The following is an 18478-nucleotide window of genomic DNA, read 5'->3' as shown; positions in this document are numbered from 1 at the left end:
ATGTCTTTATAAGTTCGGTAATAAAAGGTAATAAGGCTACATAATAAGGTGTTGTGTGTGATATATTATTAAAATATATCCTGCCCAGAATGATCATTTAAGGTCATGAGCCCAAGCCATATACATCATGTCATTGAAAGTCACGAGCCTAAGCCATATACATCACGTCGCTGGTTTGAAGGACATCAACTGTATGATATGACAGTGGCATGAAAAGCATGCCTGCAAGTTTTCATGGCGTTTGGTGTGTGATTGATAAGACTCATGAAACCCTAATCTAATATCTTTTCTTCATACCACTTCCTTCTCATTTCACTCTTATTCACCATGTGAATCGACAACATTTAACAAAGTATAAACTTTTCACAGTTCCATTTCTGAAATCCATGGCTCCATGGAGATTTGTAGCAGGGACCTCTAAGATCTAGGTAAGAAACCTAGAGTGTGTATTGTAGGACAAAAATTAGGTGTTCTCCCTCTCTTTGGCCTCCCATGGTTGAAGCACATTGTACGGGTCCTCTATTTGCTCCTATTCCTGCTGTTGATCCCTCTGCTGATGTCTATACTACATTATTGACATATAAAATACACCAACCTCATACACAAAATATATTTTTTGTATTAAATGAAAAATGTATTTATTAAAATGGAAACATAACTTTCAATTACTTTTTTTTTTATCATCGATGCACCTAAAACACAGTCATGAACAGGCTCTGGTGCATTTTCAAATAAACAATTGCACTGACAATGGTGCACACATATGTATGACGAATCGTTGTTAGTTCACAAATTTAAATTTTCATCATGGTGCATCACACTTATGCACCAGTGCACACGAATAATCTTTGCACACTGATGTGAGAATAATGTGTCAAGCACACCACAATTGTGATGGTGATTAAGAGGCATTTGTTTGACTTTCAAATAAATTTGGTGATGTATTTTTTTTTTCATATTTAGATTATGTAAAATAAGTATCTATTTTTATGTATTGATAAGTAAATTATTTAAAGTAGACATGTCTTTATCATTGTGAACATGATGTAAAATTAGGTCAGAGAAATGTGAAAACATGAATTTTAGTGACTATCTTGTGATAAGTATGTGGAAAAAATAATATTTTTGAGTTGTTAATTAAGAAATAATCAAATATATTATTTATCAAAAGTTTAAATATAATATATTATCATTTTTGTATTATTTAACTCATATTTGTTATTAAGAATAGATAGATTTAAACCAGTACAATAGCAAATAAATAACCAAAATAGCACCAAAATGTTATATCTTTATTTCTAGAAAAAAGTTCACTTGCCTCTTTAAGGGACAACTTCCAATAGATTAAATCCCCAACTAGAAGTAACTTCACAAGCCTTATTTTACACTTCTTGATCCTCATCTTTAGAGAGATAAATTTCTAATTTAAATTGGTAAGGGTTTCTATAAATATTAAAATTAAATTGCTTGAAAATATCATAACTTTAGTAATAAATTAAATTTTATAAAAATAGAATATTAAGTTATATTAATTTTAAATTAATTATAAAAAATTCTTAATTAAGTTTTTTTAAATTTAACAATAGATTGAATTTTATTAACCAATATTGAATTAGTGAAATTGTACTTTTGAATAATTTATTATTATTAATATTTTATATTAAAAATTGAATGATTTACACATTTTCGTCTTATTAAGAACTAACTAAATTATTTTACCTTTAATTATTTTTTCCTTGCGAGCATTGAAATATTTTACTAATTAAGTTGGATTGAATATCGATAAACTATCTAAGTAGTAGAAAATTATTTATTGTAATTTTACAATCATAGTTTCAACCCTAGTAAACTTTGTAATTTATAAAAATATTTTTGCATTTTTTTAAAGTAAGTCGCTTTGCAAAAAATTTCGTATATAAAAGTTTGACATAATTTCACCAATACATAATCTATAATAAATATTATTTCATAAAAAATAAACATCATGATGATAACCATCTAACAAACATAAACATTATCTAAGATAAACATTCAAATTCACTACCATCATCTAATTATATACACCTCTAGCACATATAAATGTCATTAGCTAGCACATAAATCTAATAATTTAATAGGGCATCATCATGATCGTGATCACATCTAACAAAACACAAACTTTGTAATCTAACATCATCACCACACACATTCTCAAATTAATATAAATCTCATGTCAAATAACTTCTATCACATACACATCTATCTACAAGCACATTAAATGAACATATCTAACATGACTTAAAAAATACACATCATCACCAACATATAAATTAAGCATATAAACATGAACAAAAAAAATGCACCATATATATATATATATAAACAAGTCAAATAACTGCAATCAAATATCTGATACAAAAGATGTAGTAGTGCCAGCCTGGTCTGTGGTAGAAGACAATGGATGGTCAACTACTACCTCAATGACTGTCGAACTCAACTGAGGTGGAGGAGGTGATGCTTGGTCTTCTCTATCAGGAGAAACATAAGGCACATCCTCTAGCTCTGGCATCTCATCATCAAGCAACTAATGATGAGGTGTACTATTAGAAGGATCACCAACACCCCAACGTCCATGATCCGATTAGGTGGTACTACCAGAAGCATCATGATCACCACTCTCATCATCATGATCATGATGACCACCCTCATCATCATCACCACCACCCTCATTTGATGTATCTATCGATGCATGCCCTTCAACCCTGATCACTGCCAACACCTTACTAGCTCTGATGATATGACACATTAGAGACATCATCTCATGTGGATAGTCCCTATACAGATCCATGAACCTATGATCTACGATGATATCTCGAGCCCTCGCAAGGAAGACTCCCTCATCAATGAAAAATCTATCCAATATGTCGGAGTAGTCCATCCAAAATCGCAGACCAGCCCTATGGCCCCAGACATCCATGCCCCCCTAAGGATGTGCCTCACCCTCTTAGGCCTCGCCCATCTCCTTATTTCCTCCATCTGGCCGGGGAGGAGGCACAACCCCATCGAATGTGTCGATGTATAGAAAATAAATATTACACAAAAATAATTAAATAACTTCATTAAACAATTTAATAAAACAAGTTTAATATCGTGCTAGATTAAATTGTACTCTAATTAATTAAAAAAATAAAATGAAACTAGATTAATTTAAAGAAGACATTAATATTACCTCTATCATCTGGAGGCTCTGCCATTGTGAGGAGGATGTTGGGACACAGTCTCAAATCAATCCACACGTAAGAAAATTCGAATGTGACAAACGCTTGGTCATCCTCACTGTCCATAGCGCTAGTCCCTCAATGGAAATCCTAGCCAGATACTCTGGTAGGCCCCTCTTGGGCATCATCTACCCCCACATGCGCATCCAGAGCTTAGTGATCGAACTAGGAGGGTGACAGTCAAATGTAGGCCTCGTCTCTAGAAGCCTCTCAAAAAATAAACAAAAAATATCTAAAGAGAAAGAGAAGGTCTCACTCCCATGTTTCAATGCACGATATCTATCTAAATCCATACAAAACCACCTCAAAAAAATGGGAGACCATCTAATACAACGTAGCTCTCAAATCAAAGAATGGACATAACACAAAAGAGAGAAACGAATGCGTTTTCCATCACTACTAGGTTGTGCAATGGTGGTGACTAATAACAAGAGGCACCTAAACTCCTATACAACAAAAGAAGAAATACATAGCTATGCACGACATACCTAAATATATGTTGGATGTACTGCATGAGGCCCTACATATCTATCAGTGTGGGCAAGCTGAGTCTCATCTGCAACCCCATGGGAGACATGAGGGAACTGGGGAAAGTCCTCCCCTCCCCTGGATAGGCCAGTGATAAATTATGTCCTTCTTCGAGGGCCTAAAGCATGCCCCATGAGTGACATGGAAAGCCTGCTCCTATGCACTCCATTGACAGATCATATGCATGAATAAGACAAAGTGCGCCTTAAGGGATGTAGCCTCCTCATAGTACTTGAGGATGCCTACATTCCTTAAGAGTACTCGGGTCGTTGCAATATTAGGGTGAGGGTATAAATATATCTCCCTCTTTTTGGCCTCCCATGGTAATACCATATTGTATAGGTCCACCTGTTGTTCTTGCTCTTGCTATTGCTCCCTCTGCTGACGTCTCTGCTACATGACTGACATATAAAATACAACAACCTCATACATAAAATAAACATTTTTTTCATTAAATAAAAAATCTATTTATAAATATGGAAACCAAACTTTCAATTAAAAATAAAATAAAAATCATCGGTGCGCTCAAAACACAATCATGCATCGACTCGGTGTGTTGTAAAACATAAATGCACCCACATTGGTGTGCACATAAGTATGACACACCACTATTAGTTCAAAAATTTAATTTTCATGGCAGTGTGTCACACTTATGCATCGATGTGCACCTATAACCTTTTCGCATTGGTATGGAATGTTCAGTTTATCGAACACACCGTTCTATTGCTATATTTTTAAATATTATTTTTGTGGTGCATTTGGTAAATGAAAATGCACTGGGAGTAATGTATCGACATACAATTTCTCACTTTCATCGAATGTTTTCATTTACAAAACACACCACAACAATTGTGCTACACTATTTTCACACACCAAAATGTGGTGTACCCTATAAATTTACAGGGTGCGTCACTATCAGTGCAAGATGAACGTATTGAATGCACCGCATAGGGATTTTTTTTTTCAAATACAATAGAAAATTTAAGATAATTTGCAATTCTAATATGCTAAAAAATTAAATTAGAGCGAAACATAGACATTACCTAGACATTTGGTCGTCAGGGAGGCATTGTTGACACATTGTTATAGACATTTTTGTGCCTTACAACATAGAGCATGAAATGTCAATAATCTAAGGGATCCAAAGTCCCTAAACATGTTGTTCTTACCCTTAGAGGAACAAGGTCAGCAAACCACAGCACTGCAGATCAGTTCTCCACTGAAAAACACTCAAAAACAGGTCAATTTTGGATCAAAGCAGCTGCTCCAAAGGCTACCTGCGCTGCATAGCAAGTGCAACAAGGGCTACCTGCGCTGCATAGCAGGTGCAACAAAGGCTACCTGCGTTGGGCGTACTTGGACACGTGGAGGAATCTTTTTCTCAATGTGCCAGTGCCCAGGAAGCTTCCAAAAAGACACTTGATCATAAGATTCGCCTAATGATGACTTAAGAGCTTCTAAAACTCCAAGTGGAAGATAGAAACTCCAAGTGAAGAACTGAAGAACAACTGGAGTTGAAGAGGACAACAAGTCACACATCAAGCTGACTTATCTTCACTCCAAAACTCTATATAAGGATCTCATCCCATGGGATCTGGAAGGCCGGAATTTTGTGCAAAGAATTGTTGTTGGTTTACAGTTGTGAGCATTGGGTGATTGCTTGAGGGAGGTGAAGAAGAGATTTCTCTCCATTGGGAAGGTGATGCTGGATTGGACCTCTCATGGTTGTATCACCGCCTGAACCTTACTTCCATATATTAATAAAGCATTTGAGGTTCTTCTATTCGCATGTGTTTCAATGATGTATTGTCTTATTTGCGTATTTGATTTATGCTAATCCTTGAATCAGTTATGAATGCATGCCTCTTGTAGTTTCCTTTTCTTGTCTTATTTGCAGGATCTCGTGTAGCTGGGCCCGTGAAAAGACTTGGATCTGGGAGCAAGCGGCAAACAAAGGAGATTGGATCGACCATTTGCGCAAGACATCGGTAAGTGGATCTCTCCCTTTTATCTCTTGCATGTCATAAAGAAGAAACTTTAGATAGCTTTGCTTTCAGCTGTTGCTAAGGAACTGTCACCCTTAGAGTGGGTTAGGGTCATTCCGAGTTGGATACTTTCCCCCACAACAGACTGGCGACTCCGCTGGGGATCGTGTCTTGTTGGTAGCTTGTGTTTCTTGCTATTCATTTCTTAAACAAAGGAGTACCGAATCGAATTGCATTCGAGTCCTTCGAATGCAAAGTAGAGGGCAGCTACTCTAGCCCAGTGGTGGGCATGTTTATGATATGAAGAGCTGATCCACAAGGACTCTTTTTAGCTCTTTGTGATAGTGTTCATCTTCCTTTAATCATCCTCTAGTGTATACTTGACTGATAGCCTCTGATTTGGCCAAAAACCATTGATTTTTGAGCAAACTGTGACCCGGAATCTGAGAGAGACGAGAGTTTTCTCATCAGTGCAGCTGCAACAAAGGCTACCTGCACTGCAATGCAGGTCCCGAAGGGGCTACCTGCGCTGCATCTCAGATTGACAGTGCAGCACCTGCGCTGATCCAGTTTTGCCTTGTGCAGCTGGAGTTCCCTACTGTCTGTTGCCCAGTTTTCAATATTGTTTTTGCAACCTGTTGTCAACCTGTATACCCAGCTGAAACTACCTTTCTTTGCCTTCATTCCACCTCATTTGTATGAAGAAACCGTGATTGTTCTTATTGTATTTCTTGCTTTCATTCACAGTTTCCCATAGCGAAAGTGAACTAGTCTTGCTATGACCTCTTGGGTCTAGACCTATGAGAAAGTGTCGTTGTGATTCTAAGAGTTAGTTTATTGTTGTTCATAGCTGCTTGAGCATTTGCTTTCGTTATATGGTTTGAATTTCAGTATTTCTTGTGTTGAAACGAGTGAATCTTAAGGTGTTCTTTTGATTATTGGACAAACACTTGTTGCTTTCGCTTGAAATTGAATTCGAAATTATACAACAGCTTTCTTTTTGTAATACATCAACATTAAGGAAGAAGAAAAGAAATACTTGCATTGTGCATGTGCATTTTGACAGTTTGCATGTCGATTTAAGAAAATTGCATCAGTGTGTGCTCTATGATCTGTTTGAAAAGATGATGTCTTTCTTTTCCTTCAGTAGTTAAGGTTTTCATAAGTTGAAAGAATTGAAAAAGCTTGCTTATCATTCTTAGACTGCATTTAGGAGTTGTATCAAACATCACGTGGTGATCCATAAAGGAAAACTGCTAAGCAAGATCAACCTAAAAAGAACTAAATTTATCTAACAACGCTTTGAAACATAACGAAACACAGTATAGGTCTAGGTAGAGACGTGAACCGGCGTCGTTAAACATAGTGACTGTCAATCTCTACGAAGGTGGGTGATTCCTCCTGAGGGACGATAGCACTAATACGGACTTGTGCCCCCACGTACCGTCGCGTATATTGGGGGACCCCTATAGGAACAAAGCCTTTATCCATAGAAAGCCGTGTCAGCGGCCCTACTGATCGCGATGCAGTGAACACAGCATTCACGAAGATCGACCACTCGTACCGTAAAACGTATTCTGTGGTTTCGCGAAAGGTTTGGCACACCCTCTGCCTAGAACTCCAGAGTAGTTTCTTTTGGCCTTTTTCAAACTCTATAACTGAAAAAGTCCATCCGAGCATTTGTCACTTTGGGCTCGTTAATACATCGAAGGAGACTAGAGTCATCTTTAGCTTTTTCTCGACTCTTAAAAAGTGAAAAAGCAAGTTGTGTCTAAAGCGTCGTCATATAAAATTCATTCTAAGCGGAACATAATCACCCCTTATTCCTACGTTGATCTTTAGGTTGAGAACATGGAACACACCAACCAAGGGATTCCACATGATGGAACCCCTAGCCCTTTCTCCTCTTGGGGAGAAGTTGGTGTGCCCCACATGGCCACATTGTCGCTTCCAGGACTGACAATTGGCCTGCCAGTTTGGCTATTCTCAACCACTGTAGTTCAGACCACCACGGTTCCTGAACAGTCGAGTCAACCGTTAGACCAATCTAGAGCTACCCTCCAGCCTTCCACTTCTTATAAACCTTCCTCCGATCCTTCTTCTTCGAAAGGTCAAGCCGCCGAAAGCGGAGCTCCCATAGAAAAGAAGAAGGAAAAGAAGAAGAAAGAAAAGAAGCAGAAGGAGCCAAAGGCGCCTGGGGGCAAGCAAAAGGTATCTAACAAAAACCCACACACAGCACGGACCGGGCCCAAATCGCCATGTGTCATATGTAGAGGAGACCACCTACACCGTGATTGTCCCAGTATTCCCCGGATACTAAGGGACTGGTCCCCTCGTTTGCACAGTTCGGAAGCGTCAACCTCTGACAACCAGGTTGAATGCTTACCGTTGACCAGCGAAAGTGAAGGTTCTAGACGACGAAGGGGAATGAGACTCCCCTGCGAACTGTGTGAAGGCAATCACACCCTCCGCCGTTGTCCCTTTTTAGACGAAGCAAAGAGAGTTTTGGAAGATCAACCAGTTGCACCGGTGCTACTTCCTCCTGGATACCAAAAACTCGCGCCAAGTCCTTCGTTGGTCGAAAATACAGCTGCCCCGCTCATAGGGCCAGCTGAAGTGTCAGTCACTGAAAGTGAACCTACTGAATCCGGACCGGACGAAAGTCCAAAGGTCGAAACGACAGTTGACCCGGTTCTCCCTTCAGAAGTTTCATCTTCAAATACCATAGTCACTGAGGATTCATCTTCAGTTGACACCCTCACCGAAGAGAGTAAGGATGACACTGTCCAGATTCTCTTCATCAACACCGATTCTGATGAACATCAGGGCAATGTGCCCACTCCTTTATCGCAGGAAGGAGCATCGTCAGGATCATATCCGGCCGTATATTCGGTCCCACCACCAAGCAACCTAGTTGTGTCCTTTGATTGGAACCAACTAGGCAGACCCCGGTTACCAGCCAGTATACCATTTAGAATTATAGTCCAAATATACAAAATGGTGATGGCTGGAACCATCATTGATGAAGGGGCATCTGTGAGTATCCTGTCCTCTATTGCTTGGAAAGCACTGGGTTGCCCGACGCTTTTGCCTGAGATAAGGAATCTCTCGGGTTTTGACAAAGGAACCAGTCGACCATTAGGGATTCTACCTAATGTGCCTATTACATTGAAAGGGAAGGCTGTCAAGATGAATTTGATGGTCGTCCAAGGACCCTTGGATTATAACCTACTCCTTGGACGAGACTACATATATTGCATGGAAGCAATAGTCTCCTCACTCTTTCGAATAATGTGTTTTCCATACGAAGGAAGAATGGTCAAGCTCGTAGACCAACTTTCACTTCCGGGATCACGCATCGCAAATAGTCACATACCTATCCTGAATGGTCTATTTGATCAAGAAAGGTCTCTACCTCCGGTTCTTCTTCCTGATGAATGCGAGTAATTCGGGAAAGGAAGGCCGGAACCCAGGGGGCATGCATCCTGGTCTGCTCTGGAGGCAGAAAAAACCTTGGGTGTAAAGTAGAATTTCCGCGGGAGAATATGACTAGTCTGTACCCCGTCCCCTCCTTCTTCTTCGTAAAACAGAAGAGCCGGCAAGAGCTCTCATGCGGAAGAAGGGGAAGTTAGGAATGGGGTTGTTCTGGAAAAAGATTCTTTTGTTAAAGTTAAGTGTGTGGCGGAGCATCGTCATTCACCTTTGTCTAGAAAAGTGGGCTCTGCCAAAGAAGGGGATCCGTTTGCGGCAGCAAGTAGTAACCATCTTTGGATAAGAGGCAAGCCTCACCCATTAAAACAAATGTTTTAGAGGATAAGTAGGGGCAGCCTCCAAAGAAAGGGATTCAATTGCTGCAACAAATTGTAACCATCTTTGTGTAACCTAATGATAGACATTGCCGAAGAAAGTTTCTGTTTGAAAGAATTAGCAGAACAATCTTTGGGTAACCTGAAAGAGGTAAGCCTCACCTGTTGAAAACAAAGGTTTTTGACGGAAAAAGTAGGGGCAGCCTTGAAATTAGACTTACACCTGGGGGCATGCGAACCTCTTGGAATGCAAGCGCGGGCGGCTTTTTAGTTTTAGGTAGGACTAACCCCTCTAACCCGTAGGATAGGCCGATACCCAGCTTGCATGAAGAGAGGATATGGAGCAAAGCGTAGGGAGACGAAGCTCCTTAAAAAATAGGAATCTTCCATGAGACCTTACTACTTTATGACTGGTAAAAACGAGCAGTTTTGGCAAAGTTCATGCTCGTTAAAAAATAAACGCAAGATCCGAGCAGTTTTAATGCGGAAATTCATGCTCGTTAAAAAATAAACATAAGCTTGTGAGCAGGCTTCCCCCAGTGTTCAAGCTAATTCAGAAAAAATGAATCGGTAAATAACCATTTGAAACCGTAAATTCATCAGCCATAAAAGCCTTGGTCGTGTTTGTGCACCGTCACCTCCACTTTTCATTTGGCTGATCATTCACATCCACTTGATTGTTTACCTATTTTGAGGAACAGCTGCGAAGAGTGATCCCACTTAGCCATCCTTGTAATACTGCCGTGATTGGAAAATTCCAACCTGTACCTGGAATCTGCTGCTATCCCTGTTTATCACTCGTTCCTCAAAATACGAGTCTTCTTTGAGCTCTTTTCACTGACTCGTAAAAAATGAAAAGTTTGCCGAGTTTTGGCCTTCCAGCTCGTTAAAAAGACCGGAAGAGCTATCCCTCCTCTAGATTTTAATCTTTTTGGACCTGAGGGATTATTGCACAAAAAGATCGAGCGCTTGTCTAGTTCGGCTCGATAAAGATATCGAACATTCATCCCTTCTGTATTGTTTTATACTTTTTCGGACTTAAGGGATTAGATGACGAAAAAGGACCCCTAGAGTCTACTTTATGTACCCTTTTCAGACTCTCTAAAAATGAAAAGGACCGAGTTGTCTTTGTCGCTGGGCTCGTTAAAAATATTAGATAGCGACAAACTTGTCTTTAGACAAGAACGAGTTTCCCTATCGCTAGGCTCGTTAAAACATAGCGATGGGCTTGCCCGAAGGGCAGGTTATAGATCAAGCGTATGTTATCCTCCTCAAGCTTGAAAAAAATAAAGAGGTACTGGTCAGAAATGACTGGGGAAAAATTGGGAAGAACCTCAAAGCTTAATGGTAGCAAGTCGCTCTTGAACATGACACTTTTGCCTCCGTAAATATCGGGTTGGGTTATTATCATTCACCGGTCCATTCACCATGGTCTCGCCATACCATCCATACATGGGGTAATGCTACCGATCCATCACATCAGTGTCGTTATATGTTCAAGAGATGTCATTCAGAAAGTGTCAACCGGGTCCCATCCACTACCGTACATCATCTTTCATCCTTCCATGACCGCCACCCTGAATCATATTTCACAGATCGTTTTCACCATCATCACTAGCTCCGTTCCGTGTCACTGATGTGGGATTCATTAAGGCCCTCCTTTGACGGATCACTTCTTGTCGACATCAGCTCATTATCCAAGAAGTTGATCTAGGGACACCCCCTCAGTACTTTGAAGCTTGCATGCCTCAATGGCAAGTTTCTCACTCCCGGCGATAGGTATACATTAATGACCTTCGACTAGGAGACTTTGCGTGGTGTTCGACGTCAGATCCTATATTCACACCACGTGAATTGTGCTGCAGTACCTTGAGGGTCATCATCATTATCGGTGATTCCTCTCGCGCTTGTTAACAGTTTACACTATTGACTGGTAATCAAGCGATGTCTTTCCATGTTCGACTTCAAGAAATTCTCACATGGATCGACTTGTACTAAAGTGAAGATCAGACAAGTTTGAAGACCTCGGATCTAGTTTCATCCATCCGGGCTGCGATATATATTCAGGAGATAAAAACATAGACATGTGCAGCAGATGAGCATCCTACTAAAAGGATGATAATTAAAAGCAGAGAATTATCCGTCTCTTATCAGACGATCGTCTGTTTATGTACGGCAAATGTATTTATAAAGCTGATCATGGGAAATGCCCGCATCAGCTAGATCATGAAAAGAAAGTATGAAAACATATTGTATTGTATTGCATTTTGTTACAGGTCACCTCCCGGCGATTGAATGAACTTCGGATCCTCCTAATAAAGCATTTCACCCGATAAACGACCTCATACTTTAGGGGGCAACTGTTATAGACATTTTTGTGCCTTACATCATAGAGCATGAAATGTCAATAATCTAAGGGATCCAAAGTCCCTAAACATGTTGTTCTTACCCTTAGAGGAACAAGGTCAGCAAACCACAACACTGCAGATCAGTTCTCCACTGAAAAACACTCAAAAACAGGTCAATTTTGGATCAAAGCAGCTGCTCCAAAGGCTACCTGCGCTACATAGCAAGTGCAACAAGGGCTACCTGCGCTGCATAGCAGGTGCAACAAAGGCTACCTGCGTTGGGTGTACTTGGACATGTGGAGGAATCTTTTTCTCAATGTGCCAGTGCCCAAGAAGCTTCCAAAAAGACACTTGATCATAAGATTCACCTAATGATGAGTTAAGAGCTTCTAAAACTCCAAGTGGAAGACAGAAACTCCAAGTGAAGAACTGAAGAACAACTGGAGTTGAAGAGGACAACAAGTCACACATCAAGCTGACTTATCTTCACTCCAAAACTCTATATAAGGATCTCATCCCATGGGATCTGGAAGGCCGGAATTTTGTGCAAAGAATTGCTGTTGGTTTACAGTTGTGAGCATTGGGTGATTGCTTGAGGGAGGTGAAGAAGAGATTTCTCTCCGTTGGGAAGGTGATGCTGGATTGGACCTCTCATGGTTGTATCACCGCCTGAACCTTACTTCCATATATTAATAAAGCATTTGAGGTTCTTCTATTCGCATGTGTTTCAATGATGTATTGTCTTATTTGCGTATTTGATTTATGCTAATCCTTGAATCAGTTATGAATGCATGCCTCTTGTAGTTTCCTTTTCTTGTCTTATTTGCAGGATCTCGTGTAGCTAGGCCCGTGAAAAGACTTGGATCTGGGAGCAAGAGGCAAACAAAGGAGATTGGATCGACCATTTGCGCAAGACATCGGTAAGTGGATCTCTCCCTTTTATCTCTTGCATGTCATAAAGAAGAAACTTTAGATAGCTTTGCTTTCAGCTGTTGCTAAGGAACTGTCACCCTTAGAGTGGGTTAGGGTCATTCCGAGTTGGATACTTTCCCCCACAACACACATACTCGAGAAACACAAATTTTACCACGGTATGAAAAAATTGGAAAGTCAGGAAGTTAGCATGGTACGGAAGGATGGTGAGAAAGAGAAGCACTGACATCAGGGCGCTTGTATGAGGCAAGACTGGAAATGGTGCTTCACAGTTGTCTAGCACTGTAGATGGTAAGAATGAAATGTATGGCCGAGAGGTTTTTTTTTATTTAACCCTCCTCCAGTGCATTACTCTAACCACACTGGTGCGAAATAGATCTAAGAGCACCATGTTTTTTTTTTAAATTTAAAAATATACCACTGTGCTTTTCTTAAGACACCCTAGGATGTTATAATACAGGTACCACACCAGTTCTTCTTTTACTATAGCATCGCTATATTTTTTAAAATTAAAAACTACCAAACGCTGCTCTTTAGAAGATGCCCCATGGAATTTTAATACATTTACCGCACCGATGCATCGTTGGAAAATAACATTGCATTTTTCTGAAATTTAAAAACTATAGTGGTGCTCCTTCATGGTATGCATTGATGCATTTTACTACATGAAGGGAATTGGTGCTATTGATTATTAAAGCGCTGGTGCATTGTGCTATTTAGCACACCGTGTTTTTTTATTTTATAAAAATAAATTTTCTATGGTGCACCATGTTCTGGCACTGATGCTTGTATGGATAGTAAAGCACCATTGTGTTTGTATATTGTAAACGCATCATCCAAAAAACATCCGCTAAAACATCTGCCCACCCACCTCTACTAGTGACCTCCTCTACAAATGGATTTTTGAGCTATTTTTATAGGGACTTCCGCAAAAACCTTCGCTGGAATGTATTTTCCTTATCGTTAGGGGTAAGGGGAAGATTATCCAAATGAAGGCCTTTAAGACTTCTATAGTGTTTGGGGTAGTGATATTTCTAAATGATATGTGGGCTTAGTTATCCACTTGAGAAGTGTGTGCTCTCATGAGATAGATTTAACAAACTATTTTTTATTTTATTTTTAGGGGGTTTATTTGCATGCAATGTTTAATATATTTTGCATAAAAGAAACAAAATAATGTATATTATAAATGAGAGCAAGTCTAAATTTCACAAGGTGAATATCGAATTTTGAATTAATAGATTATACTCAAAAATCCAAAAAAAAGATGGAAACTTCGAATAAATCATGAAAGCATTTACATATTTTGTTTTATAGAAAGGAAATATGCATTTTGATATTCATTAACGGAAATTATTGGAAAGAGACAAATGCTAAAAAAAAGTAAAGAAATAAACATACACATACATAATTATATTTCATATATTCCTCAACTTAGATATTGAAATTATCCAATGAACTTTTCAAGTCTTCAATACTTACAAATTCTGAATAAAATACCAGTTTTTATTGCAATCCAATAATTTCTAACTTTACTCATAATTTTTTTTGTATAAATAAGAGAGAGTAGGAAAATAACAAGAAAGATACATTTCTTATTTTTCTCAAACTAATTTCTAAATTTAAGAATTTTAACTTTTTAGAAGATTTCCTTGTAAATAAATCTCAACATCCAATATTCTCCTTTCTTTTCTTCTTTCTATTGTTTATTACCCTCTTAAATTGTCGGGATTTGATTCCTTTTCTTTACCCTTGAAAATTATTTATGTATAATTTCTATCTACTCACTTTGTCGACTTCTTTTGTCTTTCCAAATTATTACTTATACTTTAATAAAACCAAAAATAAAATTAAAAAATAAATAAAATATGAAAAATAGAATCCATAATGTTCACTAATTTCTTTCAAAATTTTCAAGAATTTATACTAACAATTAAAAAAAAAGTTCTTTCAACATGTTGTACGTTTTCCTATCCCCTGTCACAAAATTGCATCAGAAGATGTAGAAGCCTCCTAGAGACAACCCTCAGGTTGAAGGAAAGGATCAGTGCCTAGGGCATCTAGGAGGAGTGCTTTGAAGATTCTATGAGGCTTTCTGTTGCACTCCATATGTTACATATTTCGAAGGAAGATAATTTAGAGTTTGGTTCAATATCCCTTCACCAAAGTAGAATAAAGCACACACCCACCCGCGCACCCCACCCCTCCACCCCACCCACACACACACACACACATATGTCTATATAGCTCATCTCAGGGAAGAATGTCTTGGTTCTAGTGGCTGACACACAACAAAATGCAACAAAATATTGTTGTTGTAGTAAAAATGAAGAGGAAGAAAGAAAGGAGGGAATTCGATGCAGAGGGTTGGATACAAAACTGAATCCTAAGCAACAAGTTCCAACAAAAGTATGGAAGAATGAGGAGGTGAAAATGCATAAATAGTGGAGCACAAATTAAGGTCTCATGCTCTATGCCTCATGGACACATTTGTCACCAAACAACAATTAGTAAATTTGTGCACACACAGGTATTGAAAGCTATAAACTAACACAAGTAAATTTGTCATTTTCACAGGTACTCTTCACTACATAGAAGCATATATACATCCATAAATGGGATTGAAACTGACAACTTCTACACAATTTCATAGGAAGAAAGACATACACAAAACGATATATAAAGGGAAAACATATTGCATATCTCTCTGATTGGAATGAAAAGAATTGCTTCATTGATATTTGAAGATGGATTTCAAATCACTAGTCCATCACATTTAACAATTGTATAATCTCGAGCACCTCATCAAACAAGGAAATCAAACCAAAAGTGGAACTACCTTCTTTGTAAACAGAACTCATAATTTCCAAATAGAATTCGGGTCATTGAATGTAGAAATTGGGAACCTTTATAAAGTGTTTCTTACCTCTTTTTATAAGGAGAGGGGAAGCTTGTAAAGCAGTTACAAAATATCTCAGCCGAGCTCCAACTGTCTGATTGACTAGCTGTCTCAACACGCGGAGGTTTTTCTGCCCAAATGATTACAACATATTTGATTCCTTTCTTTAAAATATGAAAATTACAGAAAACATAAATGAAAAAACTCAATGATGGTTGAGAAAAATATCTCCATGCCATGCCTGTGATTGCCTCTGATAAGGCCATGTCTCTACCATCGTGTTCCTCTTTAGTTACTCGACCAATTCACCTGTCATTTTCACCATAACCACTTGAACTCCCACTTTTTGGAGTTGGAAGTGATCAACTGTGGTGGCCTTAGTGGTGCTCTCTAACATAGTTACTGACTCATCCATATGCATACACTCTTGTCTTACACTATCAGAGCCCAACATACATCGTAAGATGACCATAATTCCACTTCGGAGTTGCGACTCATTGGAACTTTATTTTAAAAGACATTATGAAAACACAAAAATCTGATGCCCTTGGACCTTCTATGCTTAGCTCTTCATTTCTTATATACCATAGAACCATCGCGTGTGACCGAAGGCTTAGAGCATAGGAACTGACATATTATAGCCTTCTCTCATCGTAACTCTATTTGAAATATCCTTCCGAAATTGGAAAATTCCGATGACAACGGGCTCCTTTTCCACTGACCTTCTTCTCACAATTATGCCATAGAACCGGGTGTGGTGACTAGATTCTTGGAACTGAGGGGCTACTATATCAGAGCTTTTATCCATCGTAACTTCATTTGAAAAATCCTTCTGAAATCGTAAAGTTTTGAGGCCTTCCAACTCCTTTTGTTTAGCCCCTTTATATTTTTCCTCCATGGGATAAGGGATGGTGACCATAGGCTTGGTGCTTGGGTGGTAAGGCCTTTGCGCTCATGTAGGGGCTTATCTCCCTTTATAATTCATGATTTTATCATGGTCCTTTTGAATTCTTGTGACCAAGCACCATCATACATTGAAGCCCCTCTTCATCGTAAGATTTTCCAAAAGAAGTTTTAAAAGGATCTGATGCCACAATCCTCTGAAATCTCATCTTAGTGCTTAAGTGCTCCGCCCAGCCTTGTGCCCTTGGTCTCTTTGGATACTCATGACTAGGTGCTTATAAATTTTGGAGCCCCTTCCATCAGATTTTTTCAAATTTGGAATAACATATAAGTTACGATATTTCACACTTTCAATGAGCTCATAGCTCTTGGTGCTCGACCCCCTAGCTCTGTGCCTTTAGTTCTTTGATTTTACCATGACCAGGTGCTACTATATTTTAGATCCCCTCTCATTGAATGTTTTTTACTGGAGAATTAACTTTGGAGTTATGATGACTCCCACTTCCGATGGGCTTGAAGATTTTGATATTTGACTAGTAGCCATATGCCCTTGGTTCTTTAAAGCCTTTTGCGACCAACTGCCACCAAATTTTAGAGCTCCCTCCTTTGAAATATTTCAAAGAGGAATTAACATGAGAGTCATGATGGGTCAGCATCCTCCGAAATGCATCTTAGCACTTAGGTTCTCTGGGTAGCTCTATGCCCTTGATCCCTTGAAGTCTATGTGACCAACTTCCACCGGATTTTGGAGCCCCCTCCATTGAAAATTTTCCAAAGGGGAATTAAAATAGAGTTATGATATTCTCTGCTTCCAATGGGATCCAAGCTCTCAATGCTCAACCCCTTTCCCTGTGCCCTAGGTCCTGTGACGTCCTTGTGACCAAGGGCCAACCTAATTTCGGAGCTCCTCCTCCATCAGGACTTTTAGGGAAAGGATTTAAGTTGAAGTTACAAGGTTTTCATCCCTTTTAAGAACTTCCCTATGATATTCCTTCCTTCTCTAATATGCTTCTCTTTAGATCTGGGCTTCTCTTCTTGACTTTGAAACTTAAGTGTTTGTTTTGGCATCCTCCTCGAATTTTCGACCTCAGATATTTGCTATCATTTTGACCTATTTTCACTCATTTGAACTCATCTGGAAACAATTTAAGAAGATGCAGTAGGTGACAACATTGGATCCAATTGGTGACAGTGCCTTGCTGGCAAGGTGCTAAGAACCTGCAGACTAGTAGCCTTCTATCAATTGGGCATGGAGTCATTTTATTCAAGTATATAAAAGAAAAAATAGAAACATAAAGAGCTGAAAGTATTACTGATATTTTACACTAGCTCACCATTATGTAAAATGAGTGAGAAATGGACCTCTTAGTGCTAGAAGTAAAGCTTGAAGAATTTCCCATTTTTAGGCATCTCAAGCATTTCACCCTCCAAGTTTTCCAGTAAGAAATTATTGTTTCCCTTTGCCTCAACAATCTTGAAGGGGACAAACCATAAGGGATCAATTTTTCCATGTTTCCCTTTGTCTTCTCTTCTTACATCCCACCTAAGCACTAGATCTCCAGGCTGTAGCAGTCTGTCCTTGGCCCTTCTATTAAAAATATATTTCATCTTTTCTTGGTATTTGACCAAGTTTTGAGTTACTTCTCCCATGGTTTCTTGAAGTTCCACAAGATGATTGATTCTCCTAGTTAGAGAATTGGGCTCCTCCTTAACATCTTGCAAAATTTTAGCCACTGGAATTTCTAGTTGCATGGGAAAAATAACAACATTCCCATACACTAATTCAAATGGAGACTTACTAGTCGACCTCTTAGTTGTG

This window comes from Pinus tabuliformis, chromosome 3_2 (assembly GCF_031772625.1).
Source record: "Pinus tabuliformis cultivar Carrire ecotype Pingquan chromosome 3_2, CPIR1, whole genome shotgun sequence".
In the NCBI taxonomy this organism is placed as follows: domain Eukaryota; kingdom Viridiplantae; phylum Streptophyta; class Pinopsida; order Pinales; family Pinaceae; genus Pinus; species Pinus tabuliformis.
The sequence above is the reverse complement of the archived record's forward strand: the minus strand, read 5'-3'. Positions refer to the sequence as shown.